The sequence below is a fragment of the Hordeum vulgare genome, chromosome 5H (assembly GCF_904849725.1).
Source record: "Hordeum vulgare subsp. vulgare chromosome 5H, MorexV3_pseudomolecules_assembly, whole genome shotgun sequence".
Lineage (NCBI taxonomy): Eukaryota > Viridiplantae > Streptophyta > Magnoliopsida > Poales > Poaceae > Hordeum > Hordeum vulgare.
Window position 1 is genome coordinate 527582821 of NC_058522.1, and position 6000 is coordinate 527588820.

A 6000-nucleotide genomic window follows, 5' to 3' on the forward strand; every position below is an offset into this window, starting at 1 on the left:
TTTTTTTGTGAGTAACTTCTTTTTGAAGATTTCTCGCAAGTATGTAAAAAATATGAGTTGAACAAACATTCATTTTTTCTTGAACATTTCTTGCAAGTATGTAAAAAATACGAGTTGAACAAACATGCCATGAACATGTAAATGGGCTTACTTTCTTCAGCCGTTGTGACAAATCACTTGAACGCATTACGATACATATTGGGCCTCTGGCTGAGTCGTCACTTGGAGCGTCTTCTCACAAAACCTAGGTTCATGGCCTAAAAGGTACTTGTTTTCGGTACTGATGAGGAGCCCAACACCACCAGTTTCATTTCTGAAAATTGGCAAAACTACCAATGAGAGTACATCATGTTTTCATAACGTGCTATGGCGCATGGGCATAACCCGCCCAGCTAGATTTTCTCTACTATTAAAGCAAGATCGAACGTCGCGATGGTTCGACCTCTCGTCCGCCCGAAAAAGCACCTCCCTGGTAACCTCCTCCTCCTCCCGCGATCCAAAAATATCGGGAGAAAACTAAACCCACGCACGCACCAAGCCCACACACGCACGTCTCGTACCGCAGACCCCCACCGACGTCTCCCATCCACACACCACACACACCCCGGAGTCCCTCCGCCTCAGCAGCGCGGCCGGGCTCCTCCCCGCCGCGTCCGGCGCCGTGTCGGACGTCGTGGTGAGGGTGCTCGACACCGGGATCTACCCGCTCAACCACGTCTCCTTCAAGCCCGCCGGCGACGGGCTCGGCCCCCACCCTCGTCCTTCTCCGGGGGATGCGTCTCTGCTGCCGCCTTCAACGCCTCCGCCTACTCCAACAGCAAGATCATCAGCGCCAAGTTCTTCTACAAGGGGTATGAGGCCGGCCTCGAGCACCCCATTAACGAGACCCTGGAGTCCAAGTCGCCGCTGGATACCGAGGGATACGACACCCATACAGATGAACCGAAGCAGCGCCAGGAAGATATGAAAACTCACGGTGTTGGAACGCCGGAGGATAAAGGAACCCTAGGTCGCCGCCTAGGGGAAAACGCCTACATGAGCTAATTCAATTACTCGATCTCCCATTTTTAGATAGAGCGTGCGGAACGAATCAAACATGCCCACACAGCAAATGTTGTACTGAAGATCCGAACCAAACGAAGCGATGTCTCATGCTAATAGTAGAGACTACATCGCCGGGAGAAGGAAGAGACTACCGCAAACTGGCTATATAGTGGAGATGCACATCACTGAAAAAATCATGCAGCTGCGTCATGAGCACAGAGCGAACAGCGAACTATTCTTTCGCCTTTACTAAAAAATACCATATGCACATCATACACTTATTTTTGAAGGGAACCTACTCCCTAAGTGGGTTCAAATAATACAAATTCGATCTTGACTGATCTGATCAATATGTTTATACCAAAATTCATACTCTTTTATCTTATACTTCCTCCGTCCCAAAGTAAGTGTTTTAAGCTTAGTACAACTCCGTACTAAAACTAGTATAAAGTTAAGACACTTATTTTGAAAAGAAAGAAGTATTAGAGAGTATAAGTACGTAATATTTAGAAATTAGAAATCAAGGGAGTACATTTTTAGCAAGTTCTTTACTTTTGCTACTATGTTCTCTTGTTTATGGGCATATCCAGATTTCCGCATCGTCAATATCTGCGAATCCAAAAAGAGCCGCTCATTCCGGAATATATGTATTTTTTTTGTGAGTAACTTCTTTTTGAAGATTTCTCGCAAGTATGTAAAAAATATGAGTTGAACAAACATTCATTTTTTCTTGAACATTTCTTGCAAGTATGTAAAAAATACGAGTTGAACAAACATGCCATGAACATGTAAATGGGCTTACTTTCTTCAGCCGTTGTGACAAATCACTTGAACGCATTACGATACATATTGGGCCTCTGGCTGAGTCGTCACTTGGAGCGTCTTCTCACAAAACCTAGGTTCATGGCCTAAAAGGTACTTGTTTTCGGTACTGATGAGGAGCCCAACACCACCAGTTTCATTTCTGAAAATTGGCAAAACTACCAATGAGAGTACATCATGTTTTCATAACGTGCTATGGCGCATGGGCATAACCCGCCCAGCTAGATTTTCTCTACTATTAAAGCAAGATCGAACGTCGCGATGGTTCGACCTCTCGTCCGCCCGAAAAAGCACCTCCCTGGTAACCTCCTCCTCCTCCCGCGATCCAAAAATATCGGGAGAAAACTAAACCCACGCACGCACCAAGCCCACACACGCACGTCTCGTACCGCAGACCCCCACCGACGTCTCCCATCCACACACCACACACACCCCGGAGTCCCTCCGCCTCAGCAGCGCGGCCGGGCTCCTCCCCGCCGCGTCCGGCGCCGTGTCGGACGTCGTGGTGAGGGTGCTCGACACCGGGATCTACCCGCTCAACCACGTCTCCTTCAAGCCCGCCGGCGACGGGCTCGGCCCCCACCCTCGTCCTTCTCCGGGGGATGCGTCTCTGCTGCCGCCTTCAACGCCTCCGCCTACTCCAACAGCAAGATCATCAGCGCCAAGTTCTTCTACAAGGGGTATGAGGCCGGCCTCGAGCACCCCATTAACGAGACCCTGGAGTCCAAGTCGCCGCTGGATACCGAGGGATACGACACCCATACAGATGAACCGAAGCAGCGCCAGGAAGATATGAAAACTCACGGTGTTGGAACGCCGGAGGATAAAGGAACCCTAGGTCGCCGCCTAGGGGAAAACGCCTACATGAGCTAATTCAATTACTCGATCTCCCATTTTTAGATAGAGCGTGCGGAACGAATCAAACATGCCCACACAGCAAATGTTGTACTGAAGATCCGAACCAAACGAAGCGATGTCTCATGCTAATAGTAGAGACTACATCGCCGGGAGAAGGAAGAGACTACCGCAAACTGGCTATATAGTGGAGATGCACATCACTGAAAAAAATCATGCAGCTGCGTCATGAGCACAGAGCGAACAGCGAACTATTCTTTCGCCTTTACTAAAAAATACCATATGCACATCATACACTTATTTTTGAAGGGAACCTACTCCCTAAGTGGGTTTAAATAATACAAATTCGATCTTGACTGATCTGATCAATATGTTTATACCAAAATTCATACTCTTTTATCTTATACTTCCTCCGTCCCAAAGTAAGTGTTTTAAGCTTAGTACAACTCCGTACTAAAACTAGTATAAAGTTAAGACACTTATTTTGAAAAGAAAGAAGTATTAGAGAGTATAAGTACGTAATATTTAGAAATTAGAAATCAAGGGAGTACATTTTTAGCAAGTTCTTTACTTTTGCTACTATGTTCTCTTGTTTATGGGCATATCCAGATTTCCGCATCGTCAATATCTGCGAATCCAAAAAGAGCCGCTCATTCCGGAATATATGTATTTTTTTTGTGAGTAACTTCTTTTTGAAGATTTCTCGCAAGTATGTAAAAAATATGAGTTGAACAAACATTCATTTTTTCTTGAACATTTCTTGCAAGTATGTAAAAAATACGAGTTGAACAAACATGCCATGAACATGTAAATGGGCTTACTTTCTTCAGCAGTTGTGACAAATCACTTGAACGCATTACGATACATATTGGGCCTCTGGCTGAGTCGTCACTTGGAGCGTCTTCTCACAAAACCTAGGTTCATGGCCTAAAAGGTACTTGTTTTCGGTACTGATGAGGAGCCCAACACCACCAGTTTCATTTCTGAAAATTGGCAAAACTACCAATGAGAGTACATCATGTTTTCATAACGTGCTATGGCGCATGGGCATAACCCGCCCAGCTAGATTTTCTCTACTATTAAAGCAAGATCGAACGTCGCGATGGTTCGACCTCTCGTCCGCCCGAAAAAGCACCTCCCTGGTAACCTCCTCCTCCTCCCGCGATCCAAAAATATCGGGAGAAAACTAAACCCACGCACGCACCAAGCCCACACACGCACGTCTCGTACCGCAGACCCCCACCGACGTCTCCCATCCACACACCACACACACCCCGGAGTCCCTCCGCCTCAGCAGCGCGGCCGGGCTCCTCCCCGCCGCGTCCGGCGCCGTGTCGGACGTCGTGGTGAGGGTGCTCGACACCGGGATCTACCCGCTCAACCACGTCTCCTTCAAGCCCGCCGGCGACGGGCTCGGCCCCCACCCTCGTCCTTCTCCGGGGGATGCGTCTCTGCTGCCGCCTTCAACGCCTCCGCCTACTCCAACAGCAAGATCATCAGCGCCAAGTTCTTCTACAAGGGGTATGAGGCCGGCCTCGAGCACCCCATTAACGAGACCCTGGAGTCCAAGTCGCCGCTGGATACCGAGGGATACGACACCCATACAGATGAACCGAAGCAGCGCCAGGAAGATATGAAAACTCACGGTGTTGGAACGCCGGAGGATAAAGGAACCCTAGGTCGCCGCCTAGGGGAAAACGCCTACATGAGCTAATTCAATTACTCGATCTCCCATTTTTAGATAGAGCGTGCGGAACGAATCAAACATGCCCACACAGCAAATGTTGTACTGAAGATCCGAACCAAACGAAGCGATGTCTCATGCTAATAGTAGAGACTACATCGCCGGGAGAAGGAAGAGACTACCGCAAACTGGCTATATAGTGGAGATGCACATCACTGAAAAAAATCATGCAGCTGCGTCATGAGCACAGAGCGAACAGCGAACTATTCTTTCGCCTTTACTAAAAAATACCATATGCACATCATACACTTATTTTTGAAGGGAACCTACTCCCTAAGTGGGTTCAAATAATACAAATTCGATCTTGACTGATCTGATCAATATGTTTATACCAAAATTCATACTCTTTTATCTTATACTTCCTCCGTCCCAAAGTAAGTGTTTTAAGCTTAGTACAACTCCGTACTAAAACTAGTATAAAGTTAAGACACTTATTTTGAAAAGAAAGAAGTATTAGAGAGTATAAGTACGCAATATTTAGAAATTAGAAATCAAGGGAGTACATTTTTAGCAAGTTCTTTACTTTTGCTACTATGTTCTCTTGTTTATGGGCATATCCAGATTTCCGCATCGTCAATATCTGCGAATCCAAAAAGAGCCGCTCATTCCGGAATATATGTATTTTTTTTGTGAGTAACTTCTTTTTGAAGATTTCTCGCAAGTATGTAAAAAATATGAGTTGAACAAACATTCATTTTTTCTTGAACATTTCTTGCAAGTATGTAAAAAATACGAGTTGAACAAACATGCCATGAACATGTAAATGGGCTTACTTTCTTCAGCCGTTGTGACAAATCACTTGAACGCATTACGATACATATTGGGCCTCTGGCTGAGTCGTCACTTGGAGCGTCTTCTCACAAAACCTAGGTTCATGGCCTAAAAGGTACTTGTTTTCGGTACTGATGAGGAGCCCAACACCACCAGTTTCATTTCTGAAAATTGGCAAAACTACCAATGAGAGTACATCATGTTTTCATAACGTGCTATGGCGCATGGGCATAACCCGCCCAGCTAGATTTTCTCTACTATTAAAGCAAGATCGAACGTCGCGATGGTTCGACCTCTCGTCCGCCCGAAAAAGCACCTCCCTGGTAACCTCCTCCTCCTCCCGCGATCCAAAAATATCGGGAGAAAACTAAACCCACGCACGCACCAAGCCCACACACGCACGTCTCGTACCGCAGACCCCCACCGACGTCTCCCATCCACACACCACACACACCCCGGAGTCCCTCCGCCTCAGCAGCGCGGCCGGGCTCCTCCCCGCCGCGTCCGGCGCCGTGTCGGACGTCGTGGTGAGGGTGCTCGACACCGGGATCTACCCGCTCAACCACGTCTCCTTCAAGCCCGCCGGCGACGGGCTCGGCCCCCACCCTCGTCCTTCTCCGGGGGATGCGTCTCTGCTGCCGCCTTCAACGCCTCCGCCTACTCCAACAGCAAGATCATCAGCGCCAAGTTCTTCTACAAGGGGTATGAGGCCGGCCTCGAGCACCCCATTAACGAGACCCTGGAGTCCAAGTCGCCGCTGGATA